We start from the raw sequence: 18,175 nt of genomic DNA, 5'->3' as shown, positions 1-18,175 counted from the left end.
TAGCATTGCTGATGCTACATTTTCTAAGTTTTTCACAATCACTTCTTTCATGACATCATCCCACAATCTTAGCATCCAATCACAAACCTGGGTTATGGATGCTTTTTTGATTCACCCTGTCTGTAGGTGTTAAATCATTACCAGCTGACTGCATCCGTCATGTCAACTCTTTTCTTCATGAGGGCTTTTTTGTTTTTTGAGACAGAGTCTCATTATGTTGCCCTGGGTAGAGTGCTATGGCATCACAGCTCACAGCAACCTCAAACTCTTGGGTTTAAGCGATTCTCGTGCCTCAGCCTCCCAAGCTGGGACTATAGGCGTCTGCCACAATGCCCAGCTATTTTTTTTTTTGTTGCAATTGTTTAGCTGGCCTGGGCCAGGTTCAAACCCACCACCCTTGGTGTATGTGACTGGCGCCGTAACCACCGTAACCACTGTGCTACACGTGCCAAGCCTCTTCATAAGGGCCTTAGAGTACTCGTTTACTGACACATCAAGAGGTTGCAGCTGTGTGTTTAGCCCAGAGGTATCACAGCAAATTGGGTTTGGCATTTTGTGTAATATGGACTTTGATGTGATCAAAAACAAGAAAAGCAGGTTTTTTAATAATCCTCTGTGCCAGACCTTTTTTTTTTTTAATTTCAGATTAATGTAAGAGTACAAATGATTAGGCTACATTTTTGCATTTGTTAGGTAAAGGCCAAGTTGTAGTTGAGCCTTTTACCCAGGAGGTGTACCATATACCCCTACATTGTGCCTGTTGGGCGAGAACTTACCAAATCCCCTTCCTCTTTGTCCTTCCCCTCTACTTGAATTTAATTGTATTTTTTTTTCCTACGTGGGCATTTAGTTCTTTATCTAGTAGTTTCATATTAGTATTGAGTACACTGGATGCTTGTTTTTCCATTCTTGTGATACTTTACTTAGTAGGATGTTCTAAACGATGTAAAGTCTCTTTTATGGCTGAATCGTATTCCGTGGTATACATATACCTTAGTTTACTTAACCATTTCTGAGCTGATGGGCACTAGAGTTGTTTTCACATCTTGGCAATTGTGAATTGAGCTGTGAAAAACATACTAGTGAAAGTGTTCTTATGGTAAAATGATTTCTTTTTTCTTCTGGGTAGATACCTAGTGATGAGATGGTAAGATCAAATGGAAGGTTTACTTTTAGCTCTTTGAGGATTCTCCATGCTTTTTTATAGCAGACCATGTAGCTCAAGGAAAGGAGAAGCAAGAGCTAAGCTGGGAATACTCTGTAACTATAAGAAACACCTGTAATATCTCGATAATATAACACCTTGGTGATAAAGGCATGGGGAAGGGATTCGGCTCGAGAGCGTGAGACGAGAACATCAGTGATTGGTAGTCTCTACCCCTGTGGTGCAAATATCCACGGGATCACGTCTATAAGAAGCAGAAGCAGCAGGCGAGGTCAGTGGGCGGGGGGTGGGGCATGCTCATTCTTTCACGCACTCGCCTCACTGCTCTTTTTCTCTCCTACTGGGAGGGTCTCTACCTGAGGCCCTTCTAAGAGGACTGCTAAGATTTACTCTCCTATTGAGACTGTTTCTGTCTCTCTCCCTTCAGCTAAGAGCGAATAGCCTTCAGGCACCTAAGGATAATTGTTCTCGAGCAAGAAAGCACAGCGGGGCGTCCAGACAATAGATAAGCCAGGCCCGAGACCTGGCCAGTCCCTGGCGGACACTTTTTTCCAAAGGAGCTGTATTAGTTTGCAGTCCTACTACCAACAGTGTTCCCTTCTCTCCATATCATTCCAGCATCTCTACCTTTGGGACTTTGTGATATAAGAACTGGGGTTAGGTGATATCTCAGAGTGGTTTTGATTTGCATTTCTCTGATGTAGGGATGATGAGCATTTTTTCATATGTTTGTTGTCCACTGGGCTGTCTTTTTGGGAGAAGGTTCTGTGTATGTCTCTTGTCCAGTGATAAATAGGATTGTTTACTCTTTCCCTGTTGATTAGTTTGGGTTCTCCTTGAATTCCGGTTATTAACTCTTTGTCAGATTCATAACATGTGAATAGCTTTTCCCATTTGGAAGGTTGTCTATTTGCTTTGTTTATTGTGTCCTTAATTATGCCTGTGTTTTTTTAGCTTGATCATGTCCTATTTATTTTTGTTGCTGCTGTAATTGCCAATAGGGTCGTCTTCATAAAATCTTTCCCCAGGCTGATATTGTCAAGAGTTTTTTTCTCACACTTTCTTCTAGAATTTTTATCATTTCATGCCTTAGATTTAAATCTTTTACCATCATGAAGTCAAGTTTTATAAATGGGGAGAAGTGTAGGTTCAGTTTCAGTCTTTCACATGTGGCTAACTTGTTCTCCCAGCACCATTTATTAAATAGGGGTTCTTTTCCCCAGTTTCTCTTTGGTTTATTGAATATCAGATGGCCATGAGCCTGGTTTCATCTCTAGGTTTTCTATTCTGTTCCATAGATCTATGTCTCTATTTTTGTGCCAGTATCATACTGTTTTGATCACTATTAACTTGTAGTGTATAACCTGAAGTCCAGTAAAGTCTGGTAAGCCTGAAGTCTCTGAAGGATATTGTGTATTTGATTTGATTCTTAGCTTACCTGTTAAGGGCCCACCGATTTGTGTACTTTGATTTTGGGTCCTGAGATATTACTGTATTTTTTTTATTTTTTGGAGACAAAGTCTCACTTGGTTATCCTCAGTTGAGTGTTGTGGTATCTTAGCTCATAGCAACCTCAAACTGTTGGGCTCAAGCAAACACCTGGTCTCAGCCTCCCAAATGTCTGGGAGGGTATTTTTTTAGAGATGGGGTCTCGCTCTTGCTTAGGCTGGTTTTGAACTTGTAAGCTTAGGCAATCCACCCACCTCAGCCTCCCTGAGTGCTGGGATTATAAATGTCAGCCACCACTCCTGGCCTCATTACTGTATTTCTTGATTGCTTCCAAGAGTCTGGTGGTTGAATCCCTGGGGTTTTCTAACTATAAGTTTAAATCATCGACAAAGAGTGAAAAGTTGACCTCCTCTGTCCCCATTTGGATGCTTTTAATATCCTTTTCTTGCCTGATTGCATGAACTTGCCTGATTGATAGAACTTCCAGCACTATTTTGAGCAGTAGTGGTATAGTGGGCATCCTTGACTGATTCCAGTTCTAAGTGGAATCAGTTTTACTTCACTCAGTATGAAATTGGCTGTGGGTTTGTTGTCAATGGCTTCTGTGAGTTTAAGAAATGTTTCATCTGTACCTATTTTCTTAAGCGATCTTGTCAGAAAAGAATGCTGAATTTCGTTGAATACTTTTTCTACATCTTTTGAGAGGATCACGTGGTCTTTTTTTTTGCTGCTCTTCATGTTGGTGGATTATGTTTGTGGATTTGCGTATGTTGAACCAGCCTTGCATCCTGAGGGATAAAGCCCAGCTGATTGTGATGTACAATGTTTTAAAAGTGTAGCTGTGTTCTGTTTGCTAGCATTTGATTATTTTTGCATTGATACTCATTAGTGAAATTGGACTATAGTTTTCCTGTTTCATTGGATCCTTTCCTGGTTTGAGTATCAGGGTGATATTCGCATCATAGAGTGTCTTGGGAAGCGTTACTTCTTTCCCCATATTTTGCAGTAGGTTCTGCAATATAGGTATAAGATTTTCTTTGAAGATTTGTTACAATTCTGATGTAAAACTGTCTAAGACTTTTTATTTTATTGGAAGCTTTTTAATTGTTCCAATTTCAGGGCTTGGTAATGGTCTGTTCATGAGTTCTTAGTCTTCCTAGTTAAGTCTAGGGAGGTAGCATTTTTCCAGATATTGGTCCATTTTCTCCACATTTTCAGATTTCTGGCCATAGTTTTTTGTAGTAATCAGGTGTGATCTTTTGTATTTCTGTGGTATCTGTTTTTATTTCCCCCTTTTTGTTTCTGAGGTTATTAGGAATGTTACTCTTCTGTTCTAGTTAGTCTGGCGAAAAGTTTATCTATTTTATTTATCTTTTCAAAGAGCCAGCTTTTTGTTTCATTGATTTTCTGAATGGTTCTTTTGTTTTTAATTGCATTTAATTCTGATCTAATATTGGTTATTTCCTTTCTTCATCTAGGTTTGGGATTGGATTGCTCTTTGTTTTACAGTTCCTTGAGTTGATTCATTAGGTTGTTGATTTGTTCACTCTTTATTTTTTGGATGTGGGCAACTAATGTGATAAATTTCCCTCTTACAACTGCTCTCGCAGCATCCCACAGGTTTTGGTAGCTTGTTGCTTCATTGTCATTTTGTTCATGAAATTTAATCATTTTTTTCTTTACCTTCTCTTTGACCCAGCTATTGTTCAGCATAAGGCTGCTTAGTTTCCATGGCTTTGTGTGGGGATGAAGTTTTTTGTTGGAGTTTAGTTCTACCCTTATTCCATTGTGGCTTGAAAAGATACATGGTATAATTTCTACCCTTTTAAATTTGTTGAGATTTGATTTGTGTCCTAGGATATGATCAATTTTGGGGAATCATCCATGAGCTAACAAGAAGAACCACATACTCAGTAATACTGGGATATTATATTCTGTGTATGTTTATAAAGCTTAGTTGGTCTAGGGTCATATGTAAGTCCATCGTGTCTTTGTTTAGTTTCTGTTTTAGAGGATCTGTCCAGTTCTGACGGGAGATGAACTCTCCAGCTATTATGGTGTTGTAGGATATCACATTGCTTGGACCTTTTAGGGTTCATTTATAAACGTGGGAGCATTTAAGTTGGATGCACATACATTTTAGGATTGTAATGTCGTCTTCTAGTATTCCCTTTACTAGTGTATAGTGTCTATCTTTGTGTTTCTTTTGTTGCTTTAGATCCAGTTATACCTGCAAATAAGATTGTGACCCCTGATTTCCATTTGCCTGAAATCCTGTTTACCAGTCTTTCACCCTGAGCCTTGTTTTATCCTTAGAGGTTAGATGTGTTTCCTGAAGGGAGTATATAGTTGGCTTATGCTTTTTTATTCTATCAGCTAGCCTGTGCCTCTTCAGTGGGAAATTCAAGCAATTCACATTTATTGAGAGAACTGATAAGTATGGTGGAGTTCTGTTCATCTTGTTTTGCAGAGATCTGTCACCAGGTTTTATGGCTTGGGCAATTGTGGAAACTAGGCTTTGACCTTTAGTTTTTGGGTGTCTTTACTTTGCTAATAGTCCATTGTGATGGTCTATGTATAAAATAAGTCTGAGTATTTCCTGCAGAGCTTGTCCTGTAGTTGCTAATTTCCTCAGTGATTGCTTGTCTGTAAAAGATTTGATTTTTCCATCAAATATGAAACTTAGTTTAGCAGAATACAGAACTCTAGGCTGGAAGTTGTTTCATCTAGGTATGTTGAAAGTGGGAGCTGGTATATTGCTGGCTTTTCCAGTTTAACCTGAGAAATCCACTGTCACCCAGGTGGATTTGCCCCCGTTGGTCAGTTGGTGCTTACTCTTGGCTGCTTACAGAATTTTCTCTTTCATTTTGATTTTGGCCAGGCTCATTACAATGTGTCTAGAAGATGCTGTTTGATGGAGATGAACTGGGATTCAATGTCCATCTAAAAAGAGTGTATCTGAATCTTTGGTGATGCTTGGGAAATTTTTGGTTATGATATCCTCCAGTAGGGCTTCTATTCCTTTGGGTAGCTCTTTTTTTCCCTCGGGGAGACTTGTAATTTGAATGTTTATACGCTTCGTGAAGTCCCCTAGCAGAGATTGCTCTGGTTTTACTCTCTTCTTTTCTGCCTCTTTAAAGGACTGGCTTAGCAGAAGAGCCTTGTCTACAGGCTCTGAGAATCTTCCTTTTCCATGTTCTAATCTGTTATTCAAACTATCTACTGCTTTTGAAACTATCTTAATGACTCCTTCAATTTTTAAGCTCTGATACATTCTTTCTAATCTCATGTCTTTCACTCGTTTCTTGGGTCAATTTTTGGATTTCCTTTTGGTGGTTTTCCACTTCCCTTTCAATGCATGCTTTTTGCCATTCACACTCTATAAATTCTCTTACTATTATTTCCATAACTTCTGTATAGGTGGGATCCTCTGGGTAAATGCCTTGTTATCTCTTGGGTGGGTTGATCTCTTTTTTCATGTTGTCACAGGGTTTGTTTTTATTTTTTGTTGTTTTTCTTTCTCTAGTGTATTTTCTTCTTGATTATTTCCTTCTCCTACTTACTTTTCTCACTTCCTTCTCCTACTTACTTTTCTCACTTCCTTCTTCCTAATCTTCTTTGTCTCTATGCTTTGATGTTGAAATGGCCTTTTGGCTCCTGGAGTCCCTTGCTGCCTCACTATGCCATCACAATTTTTTTTCTGGGCAGGATGATCCAGTTAGAGGTGGCTGGAACCTCTACTCCCCAATTTACTGAGAACAGTTGATGCTGCGATGTCTCTAGCCTGCCATCTTGCCCTTTCCAGACTTTGTTAAACCAGATTTTTATGCCTTGTTCATTTATCCATCCTTTTTTATGAATATGGATAGTAACTCTATTTGGAGTCTTTTCTTTCAGGAAAGATTTTTTTTTTTTAATGATGATCATAGGTAGTATCCTTTTCCCATATGCATAACTAGCTGGAATAATAGTGCAGTTTGTTTTCTCATGTCTAGTAGTTTTAATAACCATGGTCAGTGCTCCTTTGATGTCCACAGTTCTGTTGGATGGCATATCAAATGTGAGTGGAACCTCCTCTTCTATACTAGCAGTCTGGGACAGCTCAAAGTTGTAAGTCTTTCAGAAATTGATGGAAAACCACCAAAAGGAATTGATTCTCATAGGTTGCTGGAAGTATTGGGGTAATTTTTGTTTGTGTCCTCATGCTTAAACTTTCTCTCTTCATAAAGTTAAAGCACCATTTGGGTGTCCCTGAGAAATCATCAGTTTGTTTTTTTTTTTTCTTGTGCAGTTCTTTTATCCTCTTCTTGTATGATCTTGGTGGAAACAGAAATCCCAGTTTGATGTTGCTCCAGAATCCATGTCTTTACCCCCTACTCCATCTTCAGCCACTTTGGAGGTTTCCGCTGCGTTGCCTTCTTCTGTCTTGGCATCTGAAGAAGCTATTCCTCCTGCTGCCTCCACACTCTGATAACTGTCTGTGGGAGGAGGTCCAAAGTGTCTCTAGGAAGCTCTGTAGCCATGCTCTTTAGCATATTTAAGTAATTGTTAGCTTAAAGCTTACAACATACAACAAATACTTTGACATTTTCCAAGAGATTTTCCAATGATTTTTTTTAAAAATACAGGCTAGATTGCTAGCTCCTGCCTCAGATACATAAAAAGAAATACTGTACTTTTTGTTGCCTGAACATGCTTCCGTTTGAAGGTCGTTGTAAGTTCAACAAAACTGATTACTGTATTCTAGGGTATTATTTTGCATATAAATGTTGCTATTGCCTTCTAGAATTACATTTTCAATGCATGAGCATAAATAAAAGAATTAAAAATGTTTATATAGGCACAAAATTAGTAATAACTATGTATAATGTATACCCTTCTCATTCCCTCAAGAATTGGGGCAAAAAGTACACATTGTACATGGCAAAATTTGTATTCTATAGAAGCAGCTAGAATAGTTTTTTAAAAGTTTACCGTAAACCTTGTTACTTATGCTCAAAACCTTCAAAGGCTTTTCATTTCATGGCCTTGTATGAATTGGCTGTCTTTCATTTCTGTGACTTCTCTATCTCTTTTGCTCATCTCTATTTAAACTGGCTTTATGCTCTTGCCCCCACATTGTTGTGTTCTTTGATTTTCTGTGCTATGCTGGTAGCCACATGGCTTCAGTAATTTCCAAAATGTCTACATTTCATTGAGCTTTCTGCTCAAATGAGGCTTTTCCTGACTAACTTCATCAAAGAAGGGCCAATTCCATCTTCTCTGTTTCCCTTACCTTGCTGTTTCCCCCCCCCCAGGGGATTCAGTGACTCTGACTTACGTTGTAATGATTTCTTTTGTTTTTGTTTTCTTTCTTTTTTTTTTTTTTTAATTGTTGGGGATTCATTGAGGGTACAATAAGCGAGGTTACACTGATTGCAATTGTTAGGTAAAGTTCCTCTTGCAATCATGTCTTGCCCCCATAAAGTGTGACACACACCAAGGCCCCACCCCCTGTTTTATTTCTTTACCACTAGAATAGAAGTCTAATAATGAGAGTGCCTGACATACGGTAGATAGTAACTACTTACAATATGAAAAAATGGAGATTCTAAATTTATGCAAAATATTTGTTTCTTTTTTTCATTCCTTTGCACAAATGTAGTAGCAATATTTTAGGGTAAGTTTATAGATAAACAAACTGATGCACACGTGCACAGCCTGTAGGACATGGATAATAATACCTAACATTTTTTGAGCTTTTATGATATGGTGAGTCACTGTGCTATATGCCATATGTGCATTATCTCATTTTACAGGACAGCTGACACTTCTAATCATAGCAGATATGGAGATGTAGCTTAGATGCTTTTATTTTGTATGTGACTTCTTCAAAGGTTGTAGTTACACATGTATGTATAACCATTTATGGGTAAATAACTTCTTGAAATACTTTCTGAAGTAAAAGATAGACATTTCTGAAAGAGATGGTCTTTGACTTTTGAGGTATTCTCCTGTGATCTCTGATGCCATATTTTCCTCCAGATTGCATCTTGCAAGTCCTTTTGTATGTATCTGGTGTACCCACAAAACTGGGTAATATCAAATAACTAGATAAAGGTAGGGTTAATTGACACTGTTACCTAAACACTATCAGAAGGGAAATTAAAATCTTTACTGTGGTTGTGTAATTTGCTGGGTTCTGAGGATACAGTAGTTAAGTTATTGGTTCTTGGTCCTGTACTTAATGGAGCTTGCCATTTAAAAACTAGGTAGTTAAAATTTGGTTTAATAGTGAGAGTAGGTATGGGTTGCAATGAGAATACAGAGGAAGAATACCTAATTATTTTAGGTTATACTATCTATTTTAGATATTCTCTTACATATTGTGGAAGTGATATGTAAATTGAAACCTTTAAGATGATCGGGCATAGGTAGGAAGAATAACTTTTCTAAGACCTGAAGTTAGGGAAGATAGTAGAGCAAGTCTACTGAACTATACAAAGTTCAGTATTGCTGTAATGTGGAGTTAGATGATGGGAGAAGGTGTGAAAAATGCAGCTGGAAGAAGAAAGACAGGACCAGATGCTGAAAAGCCTTGATACCACATTAAGGCCCTCACTTCGTCTTGAGAGACACAGGGAGCCATTGAAAGGCATTGTGCACGGAAATGGCACACGTCACAGTCTGTCTACTTTTCAGCCACTTGAAACATCATATAATCTTATCCATTCTGTTTTAAATATTAAGGAAACATGCTTCTAGTAATGGTAGTGATAGTTGAGTAGATAGATTGGGTCAGACTGAGTCTTCTCAGAAAGTAGAATGAGTTATGTAATCTAAAGAAAGATTTTTAGAATCAGTGTGAATTTAGAATTTTATTTATTTGCTTCAAAAAGATTTTAGAAAACATTAATAAGAATAGTTTACGTCTAGTAACTATAGAGCTTGTCAAATGTAAATAAGATTCAAAGCTAAAAGAGATCAATGAAGGTATAGGGGTGCCATTGCTCCAGGTTAGCACAATCTTTTGATTCATTGAGTTGTTCTAACTGCTGTCTCTCTCCTAGCTTATGAGTATCAAATGACATAATGTACATAACTCACCCTGTAAATGTTGATGAATGCTCACTGTTCTTGTTTTTAACATCTGACCTTGGTAGCACTACCTTGCCGCTCGTACCAGAAGCCTAGGCATTATCTCTCGCTATTCTAGCTTATACACATACTACTTGCTACAAACTATTGTAAGTATTTGTTGAGTCAGTTTCATTATCTTTATTCTTGCTGCCATTTCATCCTTTGCCTGTACTATTCCAATAATCATTAACTAGATGGCCTGCCTTCAGTTGTGCCTGGTTTGGTTCCAGTTTTGAAAATTGACTTATTGTAGAGGCATAGATGTAACTTAACTGCTTAAAAACCTTTAGTGCAATGATATTCAACTGGTATGTCGTGAGAGGATCTTAGGTGTGCTGCAAAAACTTATTTTAGAAAGTTCAAAGCATACTAAGTATATTCTTTCCTTCACTCCTTTTTTAATCAGCATGATTTAAGTGTGCCCTGAAAGTTTAACTGTAGGTTCAAATGTGCCATGAGATAAAATACGTTGAAAAACACTGCAGTGATTCCTACTGCATTGGTTCTTATCTGGTGGTTTTAACTTTTAAGTTCTTAAATGCTTGCAGTTGCTCAGTGATACTGTGTTCTCACTCCCCTATACCTTAACTCATTTTCCTCTCTATCCAAATGTTTTCCCTACTGTTTGTGTCATGAGCTCTTAGTCATCTTTTGTGATTCACCTTTTTTTTTTTTTTTTTTGGCCATACCTCTGTAGTCATCCCTGTGATATGAAATCATCTGGCTTTCTCGAAGAGTCCATTTTACATAGCCTGAGAACCTGGAATAGTTTTAATTTGTCAAGCAGAGTTTGATCTATACCAAAGTAGACATTTGGAAGTCATTTAGTTGTTGCTTGATCTTGAAAGAAGATGAAACTGTCTGAAGAGAAATTAATGAATTAATTTTGCAGACAGGGTCTCATTCTGTTACCCAGTCTGGAGTGCTAGATTTCTTTTATTACTTTTATTAGTATTTTCTAAATCTTTTGATTTTGTTTTTGTTTTTGTTTTGTTTTGTTTTTGTTTTTGAGTCTCACTGTTACCCAGGCTAGAGTACTGTGGCATCATCATAGCTCACTGCAACTTCAAACTGCTGGGTTCAAGTGATCCTTTTGCCTCAGCCTCCCGAGTTGTTAGGACTATAGGTGCCTACTACAATGCCTGGATAATTTTTATATTTTTAGTAGAGACAGGGTTTTGCTCTTGCTTGGGCTAAGCTTGGGATCTTCCCACCTTGGCCTTTTAGGATTACTAGGATTACAGGCATGAGCCACTGCACCTGGCCAAAGAGAGATTGAAACGAGAAAATGTCTAATAGCTGATCTCTAAAGTATGCAGATATTTCTAGAGTTGAAAGGAAAGTTTGTGAAAAACAGCTAGAGAAAGGAAAAAAAACAAGAAATTGTGTCCTGAAAAGCCCAAAGTCAATAATTTCCTAAATGCCTGTATTGTCTTAGCAAAATCAAGTAAATAAGTATTAATAGGGAAAACTGGTGACTTACCTAGAAAAGATTGTATATTGCAGATACAGAAGGTAGGTTATTGGTACAGTAAGCTCTGTACATAATTCAACACTGTTGTTACTGCTCTCCACTCTTGTTTAGAAGTATTCTTGTTATTCTTTTAGCATGAAAGTCCCTTATCCTTTGAAGCTTGTGCCTTATTTCATGTCATTCTTTATCTTTACCATCTAGTGAGCTCTCAGTTTCTTAGTCATTGAAGGCTGATACCTGAACTCTCGTTCCCTTTCGCTCTACTTCAGATCTGCTGCCATCTTTGTTTATATGATTAAGCCCTAACTCCCTAGTATCTTAATGTCTCAACTATTTTATCTGCAATAGTATTCACCTCTGTGTCCCTGCTGTTTCCCACATCTATGGGTATGCCAATTAGAACTCTTTTTATTCCTGAAACCTTTAGGAAAAACACCCTACCTTAGATTGCAGGGGGTTTTTTTTTTTTTTTTGAGACAGAGCCTCAAGCTGTTGCGCTGGGTAGAGTGCTGTAGCATCACAGCTCACAGCAACCTCCAACTCCTGGGCTCAAACGATTCTCTTGTGTCCGCCTCCCAAGTACCAGGGACTACAGGCACTTGCCACAACGCCTGGCTATTTTTTGGTTGCAGCCATCATTGTTGTTTGGCGGGCCCGGGCTGGATTCGAACTCCCCAGCTCAGGCATATGTGGCTGGCACCTTAGCCACTTGAGCCACGGGCGCCGAGCCTAGATTGCAGTTTTTAAATATGTTCCTGTTTTCTAAACTTGTTTTCCCTCACTCCATGTCGTCTACCCATCAACTCCCTGGTTCATCTAGTTACTGGCATTTATTTCTCAGATTGAATAAACAATACTGTTTTACATGTCCTTTCTCCTTTAGAGAGCGGTAGGCATATCATATATTAATTGATAAGGAGAAAACAAGTTTATGTCAGTTTATTTATATAAGAAGTAAAGAAAAAACTCAGATAGCTTTTTAAAAATTATGGTAAAAAAATAATAAAGTTTACCATGTTACTGATTTTAAGTTTACAGTGCAGTAGTGTTAACTGCTCATTGTTGTTTAGCAGATCTCTAGAACTTTCTGTCTTATAAAACTGAAACTCTATATCCATTGAACACTCAAGCGATCCTCCTGCCTCACCCTCTCAAGTAACTGGGACTATAGGCACCCACCTCAAGGCCCAGCTGATTTTTCTACTTTCCGTAAAGATGGGGGTCTCACTCTTTGAACTCCTGAGCTCAAGTGATCCTCCTGCCTCAGACTTCCAGAGTGCTAGGATTATAGGCATGAGCCACCAAGCCCCTTCATTAATTTTAATGAAGCCACATTTATCTTTTTTTGTCTTTTTTTTTTGAGGGGTGAGGGTAGTGCCTTTGGTGTCATCTAAAAAGTCAACTCTAAACCTCACATCTAGATTTTCTCCTTTGTTATCTTCCAGGAGTTTCACAGTTTTGAGTTTTGCATTAATTCATTGATTTATTTTGAGTTTATTTTTGTGAGGAGTGTAAGATCTGTGTCTAAACGCCTTTGTTTGCATGTGGATGTCCAGTTGTTTGAGCCCAGTTTGTTAAAGACTTTTTTCTCCATTTTTTTTTTGCCTTTGCTCCTTTGTCAAATTGTTATTACTCCTTTGACTGTATTTATGTGGGTCTGGGGTCTCTTTTGTGTTTCGTTCATCTATTTGGTGTGTGTGTGTGTGTGTGTGTGGTGTGTGTGTGTGTGTGTGTATTTTTTTTTTTTTTTTGAGACAGAGTCTCAAGCTGTTGCCCTGGGTAGCGTGCTATGGCATCACAGCTCACAGCAACCTCAAACTCTTCGGCTTAAGCAATTCTCTTGCCTCAGCCTTCCAAGTAGCTGGGACTACAGCTGCTTGCCTCAAAGCCTGGCTATTTTTTGTTTATAGTTGTCATTGTTTGGTAGGCTGGCTGGATTCGAACCCACCAGCTCTGGTGTATGTGGCTTGTGCCCTATAAATGTCACACCATCTTGATTATTGCACCTTTTCAGTAAGTCTTTGGTTTTTTCAAAATTCAAAATATTAAGGGGATACAGATGTTATTGTTATACAGATACCTTGAATAATGCTTAAGTCAGAGCTTTTGATGTGCTCATCACCAGAATAGTGTTCATTAAACCCAATAGGTTAGTTTTCATCCCTCACACCCTTTTCTCAGCCTCTCCCCTCTCTGTTTTCCTAATGTCCTTTATATCTCTTTGTGTCTGTGTATACTCCTTGTTTCGCTCCCATTTACTGATAAGGTCATATAGTGTTTGGTTTTCCATTCCTGAGATACTTAGGATAATGGTCTCTAGTTCCGTCCAAGTTGCTCCAAACAACATAATTTCTTTCCTTTTTATGGCTGAGTGGTACTCCATAGCATTTCTATACCAGATTTTCTTTATCCACTCATGAATTGGCAGGCACTTAGACTGATTTCACATCTTTGCAATTATGAATTGTGCTATGATAAACATTCAAGTGTAGGTGTCTTTTTTATAGTAAGTCTTGACGTCAGTAGTGTTAGTCTGACTGGGTTCTTCTGGTTAATGCTGAGTGGTTAATTTTTATAGTCTCATGGAATAGCTCTTCATTTATTTAGTTCTTTGATTTCTTTCATAGGGTATTTTTAGTTTTTTTAATTTCCCTTATATAGACATTGTACAATTTTTTTTTTTTTTTTTTTTTTTTGGAGACAGGGTCTCTCTATGTCACTGTTGGTAGAGGAGTGCTGTGGCATCACAGCTCACAGCAACCTCCAACTCTTGGGTTTAAGTGATTCTCTTGCCTCAGCCTCCCAAGTAGCTGGGACTATAGTCTTTTAGATTCCTCGTGTCAGTCCTTTATCATTATACCTGCTGTTTGTAAATTTGGGCCACAGAAGCAGATCAAATAAAATGGCCTACTCTTAAATCCCTTAATGATATTAAAAGCTTGAGTTTTATAATCAAGCCTGGGTTCAGATCTCTTATTATTTACATGACTTCGTGATTCATTATGTAATTTCTCTGAGTATAAGCAGATTGGAGGTTAATATAGCTAACTCATATACTTGTGAGAGAGATAGTAACAATTACACCAATAGTCATAGAAGCTAACATATAATGCTTAGTATGTGCTATACACATTTAAGTCTTTCAAATTGATGATTCTTACATATACACCACCATTTTAATGACAAAGAAACTGTGACACAGAAAAGGTAAATAACTCATTCAAGGTCACATAGTTAATAAGAGGCAGAACTACTATGTAAACATGGGCAGTCTGGCTTCAGAGTGTGAGCTCTTAACATAAAGGTTTATTGCCTTCTCAAGTGGGAATGTGTATAAAGCACCTGATACACAGGTCCTCAACAAATTAGAGATATATTAACTTTACAGCACACAGTGCTACCATTTCCTCAAGAAACTTAGTCTACCTGTGTGGTACCAGTCAGTCATAAATGTGAGATTCAAATTATGATTTTTAAAAGGTTTTTCTTGGTTCTCAAGTGCACATTATTTATGTTTTTTTCATAAAAGTTTTTAGTACTAGATAATGTTAAGAATTAGATACTTCAGAATAAGTCACGTTCTGCAAAATAGTACAAGCATAGTGGAAATGACTTAGTCTCCTAAGCTGAAAAACTTCTGGACTCCTATTCTGGTCTTGGTTCTGTACTTCCTGTCATGTTATCTTGGGTACATGATTTGACTCTCCTGTTTCTCTCTTTGGCTGTGGCTTCAAGGTCATGGGATTCAAATGAGACAAACTGTCAAAGCTTGGCAATTTCTGTAGTATGTTATCTGGAATTCAACAAGTGCTTGCTTCTTGCTTACCTCCTTGTTACATAAAATAACTTAAGAATTAGAAATCAAAGGACTCTTAAAGGTAGAAAACCAAGGTCCGGAAAATTATTTGCTCAGGATTATGTAGCTACTTAGAAGGAACTGGCCCCTAATGTGGGTCTTGTAATTTTTCAGTCTTACTCTGTTTGCACAGTTTACACTCCTCCTTTATGAAGTGCAGATAGAAATATTATGTATATGACAGGTTTGGGGGGGGGTATTTTAAAAAATACCTAGAGTATTTTGGCATTTGACTTCAAAATCATAGGGATAATTTCGTAAACCTTGAGGCCATTCAAATCATGTAGATGAAGTTTTAAAACTGCTAATGTTTTACCCATTCATATTTACTAATTTTTATTATGTAATTAACATGCTTATTATAGAAAAATAAATTAGAAGCAAAAAGGTAGAAGAAGTTCTAAAACTTATTTCTTCACATTACCCAGAGAAAATGACTATTAACACTTTGAAACAACAGTGGATTCATTCTTTTTGTCAGTGAGTGATATTTTAGGACAACTGTTCATCCAAATTCAGATCTTGGTAAATTTTGTAAGAAATTATGTTTATTTTTGTTCTTCCTGAATAAATCTCCCTTCTAACTTTTTTATCTTTATTTTAGTCATTTATTTATTTAGTTCGTTTTTTGGAGACAGAGCTTCACTCTGTTGCCCTTGGTAAAGAGTGCCCTGGAGTCAGTGTGGTTCTCAGCAACCTCAAACTCCTGGGCTCAAGAGACTCTCCTGCCTTAGCCTCTCAAGTAGCTGGGACTACAGGCGCCCACCATAACACCCATTTAATTTTTCTATTTTTAGTAAATACAGGGTCTTGCTCAATCTGGAATCCTCCTGCCTTGGGTTCCCTGACTGCTAGGATTATAGGCGTGAGCCACCACACCCAGCCTAACTGTGTGAACTCCTTATCAGTTCATTTAAGTAATCTTCTATTTAACACTTTAGATATATGTTGTAATGAAATGATGTTACTGGATCAGGCCAAAGGATAACTTAGGAATTAAGGGTAGGCACATGCCTATATTCAGCTTGCAGTGGCTGGTGAGCAGGTATTGGAGCTAACAAGCGATAGTTCCATACACATGTGTACCCAGGGGAGCAGTGGTGCCAAAGTACCAAGAAGCAGTTACGTAATGCTATCACCTTGTACACTTATGGCTATTTAAGAAAACATGGTACCTTTTGATGGAAGTGTGGGCAAAAGAGCCCAAACAACTTTGTCTTGCCCCACACACGTTCATAATTATTTTCTAGAAAGGAAATGGCTATTTGCATTGTCACTGGGGAAATTTAAGGGAGAACATGGCATTAATCTGTCATTTTTTTTTAGTGAAGGATAGCAATATATGTTTTAAATCATCTAGATTCTTCATATCCCTTTCTTTACATGCTGTCATGTTCATATTTTGCATAATGTACCTTTGGAGTAATTTTAATTTTGAAAGGTGGGATTGATATTGCTATATATATAGTAAAATATCTCTGAAATCATGTTCATATGATTTTAAGTGTGTTTTGTGTGTTCTTTTCTCTACTTGCATGCAAAGAGTGGTAAATTTGCATGGAACTTGTAAGAAATACGAGCACCATAATGAATGTGTTGGAGCTGCCACTCCTTGTCAGCTATCTTGATGTCAGGGGTATCCAACCTACGGCCTGCATTGCAGATTATTTGAGGACTGATTCGCTTATCTGTGGTGTCAGATATTGCAAAAAGTTTGCACAGACCTTTTCTTTTGCTCATCAGCTGTTTTTTTTTTGTCTCACTTTATTGCCCTTGGGTAGAGTGCCGTGGCATCACACAGCTCACAGCAACCTCCAACTCCTGGGCTTAAGCGATTCTCTTGCCTCAGCCTCCCGAGTAGCCGGGACTACAGGCGCCTGCCACGACACTCAGCTATTTTTTGGTTGCAGTTCAGCCGGGGCCGGGTTTGAACCCGCCACCCTCGGTATATGGGGCTGGCGCCCTACCGACTGAGCCACAGGCGCCGCCCGTCATCAGCTGTTTTTAATGTTTGTGTTTTTAGTATGAGGAAGGACCATGACAACTTTTATTTTCCAGTGTATGGCAGGTAAAAGAAATAAATAAATAAAAAGGTTGGACACTCCTAGCTTAAAGTCAAAGTCTTAGAGACAAAATTAGATTTATTAGTGTGTCCCTTATCTACTTTTTTGCTATCTTGTTAGTTTGTTGAGTTTTCTTATGACTATCAAGATTCTAACTCCTCCAGTGCCATTGGCCATTTAGTCCTGTATTAGTAGGATAATTGTATGGTCATTTTGAAAATTTGCTGAGTTATATTTTTCTTAGAGTTTCAATTTTTCATAGTTTTTATATTAGCATTGTGAGTTTGGGGCCAAATGAATAGCTATGACATTGTTTTGATGCAGTAGTCTACTTAAATTACTATATGGTAATCTCATATCATCAGTTAGCGTGGACTTTTAGAGTTGAATAAAGGATAGAAGTAGATAATGTAGTCCGGTTTTTTTCTTGTTCACATAAACCCTTTCTCCAAGTCTTCTTAATTGTTCTATTAGAACAGCCATAATTGTACTTTAAGTTTACAAGTAATACAAATAAGATTTTGCCTAACAGAACTTAAAGTATCCCATGTTCCTATAATATGTAATTAATGAAGACGTTTTATAACAAGTTTTTAGGCTTAATATTGTATATTTTGAAGCTATTTTCTAGTGGTATAACACTAGTTTTGGATATTTCACTTACAAATTTATTTTTATGTTATTATTATTATATTATTATTATTTTTGGCTGGGGCCAGGTTTGAATCCGCCACCCCTCATATATGGGGCCGGCGCCCTATTCCTTGAGCCACAGGCGCTGCCCCAAATTTATTTTTAAATCTCCCTTGTGGTTGAATTGGGAAACATACTTTTTATTCCAAATAGATAATCTGTGTTAACTACAAATCAAGAGTTTACAAACCATTGAAACAAAATGATGATTACATAAAAGAAACTGTACTGATACTTTAAATAGACTTATTTTCTTTTTTTTTTTTTTTTTTTGTAGAGACAGAGTCTCACTGTACCGCCCTCTGGTAGAGTGCCGTGGCGTCACACGGCTCACAGCAACCTCTAATTCTTGGGCT

General features: G+C 37.7%; 2 protein-coding genes across 11 annotated transcripts in view; one reads left to right on the top strand and one right to left on the bottom strand.

Annotated features, from left to right (window-relative positions):
- The window catches only part of LOC128579828 (translation initiation factor IF-2-like), a 237,375-nt gene that overhangs the window by 73,214 nt on the left and 145,986 nt on the right, over positions 1-18,175 (bottom strand). The window lies entirely within an intron of this gene.
- Positions 1-18,175, top strand: part of UBE3A (ubiquitin protein ligase E3A) — a 117,950-nt gene that overhangs the window by 65,911 nt on the left and 33,864 nt on the right. The gene's annotated exons all lie outside the window — the stretch shown is intronic.

The sequence above is a fragment of the Nycticebus coucang genome, chromosome 2 (assembly GCF_027406575.1).
Source record: "Nycticebus coucang isolate mNycCou1 chromosome 2, mNycCou1.pri, whole genome shotgun sequence".
In the NCBI taxonomy this organism is placed as follows: Eukaryota; Metazoa; Chordata; class Mammalia; order Primates; family Lorisidae; genus Nycticebus; species Nycticebus coucang.
Note: the sequence above shows the minus strand (reverse complement) of the source record. Positions and strands in the feature narration are given on the sequence as shown.